This window comes from Piliocolobus tephrosceles, unplaced genomic scaffold (assembly GCF_002776525.5).
Source record: "Piliocolobus tephrosceles isolate RC106 unplaced genomic scaffold, ASM277652v3 unscaffolded_24966, whole genome shotgun sequence".
Taxonomy (NCBI): domain Eukaryota; kingdom Metazoa; phylum Chordata; class Mammalia; order Primates; family Cercopithecidae; genus Piliocolobus; species Piliocolobus tephrosceles.
Window position 1 is genome coordinate 2,609 of NW_022307605.1, and position 1,916 is coordinate 4,524.

Sequence of the window (1,916 nt, forward strand, 5' to 3'; positions counted from 1 at the left end):
GATATGATTTGACTGTGTCCCCACCCAAATCTCGTCTTAAATTGTAGCTCCCACAATTCCCACATGTCATGGGAGGGACCTGGTGGGAGGTAATTGAATCATGGGGGATGGGTGTTTCCTTTGCTGTTCTCATGATAGTAAGTCTCATGAGATCTGATGGTTTTATAAAGGGGAGTTCCCCTGCACATGCTGTCTTGCCTGCCACCATGTAAAATGTGCCTTTCCTCCTCCTTTGCCTTCTGCCATGGTTATGAGGCCTCCCCAGCCACATGGAACTGTGAGTTTATTAAACCTCTTTTTCTTTGTAAATTATGCAGTCTCAGGTATGTCTTTATTAGCGGCATGAGAACAGACTAAAACACAGTGAAAATAGAGAACATACTTGTTTTCTGAATAGACAAAGTTTTCTGAACTATGAATTAACATTTTTGTTCATTTAGGTGATTATAAGGAAGGTGTTACTTTTTTATTTCCGAGTAAGTTTTCTTTCCTAGTTTAAAGATAACTCATAAGGAGTAAGAGATTTTCCAGTATGAAGAGAGGAATAATGCAGTGCGGTTTTCAAGGAGTCAGAAGGAGCGAGGAGACTCTATAAACCACATTCTTACTCTGAAGTACTTTAGAGTTTGAGAGAATAAGTAGTTTCTATTTGAGATAAAAAGCAATGTCCTTAAGAGAAATCCAAGTTACAATTAAAGCAAGGAAAGGCAAGGAACTGTCAATAAATAAAGAAGCAGTCTATGGAAAAAGGGAAGTTTGCTAATCATGTAGCTGGACTTCCAAAGCATAACTGCAAGTTTTATGCAGCATGGGAGGAAAAGGGTGTTGGGCCAAGGGAGAAAATTCAGAATCTTATGGTGATACAAGCACAGGAGAGAAGAGGGGACCAAAGGAGCTTATGATTCGAATGGCATTCAAAGAAACCAGGAACGTTCAGCAGAGAGGGTTGCTACTTCAGACAAAAAAGAGGGGAGGATGCAGCAGCTCCCTTCATCATCTGATGGAGTTAGGCATCTCAGGTAGTGAGCAAGGAAGTCCAAATCTAGTCACTAGGTGCTCAGGAGTGGGCAGTCATCCTGCCAGCTTGGACCCTGTGTGTCTGGTTTCAGCGAAGATTAAGTCATCAAACCAAGAGAGCACAGGGACCAAGATGTAAGCTACAAAAACTACAACTCTTCTTGAGACATCCCCTACAAGATCCTGTCCAGAGACACCGGAGGAGGCGATGGTGCTTGTCAGCGCTTTGTGCCATTTTGTGGCCTCTCCCACCTACCCCCTCTTTTTGGTCCAAGTTCTTGTCCCGCCTGCTTACCCACCCACTGCCTGCCTATGGTCCTTCCCTCTCTGGTCTTTAGTGTCCTCACTTGTAAAATGAACATAACATCTCTAATCATGCATATTCACGCAGTGAGGTAGATAATGTGAAAGGACTTTGAACAATGTAGTAAGGGAAAGAGACTAGGATACTGACTTCCCATTTTCCCAATTCCTGCTTCAGAACTGCTCTCCTAGGCCCCAAGCCCCTACCTCTGTTAGCCCCTTGATCAATCTTTGTCTGCAGAGGGGCAAAACTACATGGTATCCCAAGAACAAGGACCAATATTACAGCCCCATTTCTTGTCTTTGCTATCTCCCATGATCACTCTTAAACCAAGAAACTGAGATCTATTCTCTGGTTGGTGGGGCTTCCTCACTGGAACAAAGGGGAGTATGTGCATTTCATAATAGAGATTCTGTGATGAAATGTCCTAAGGAGATAAATGTACATTTCATAATAGGCATTCTGTGATGGAATGTTCTGAGGGGATAAAAGCTGGAATCGGTCTCAGCACATCTCAGTTACTCATTTTGATTCGTTTGGACAAGTGAGTTACTACAGCGCTTATTTGGAAAAATGACTAGAAAGCTACCTCCAA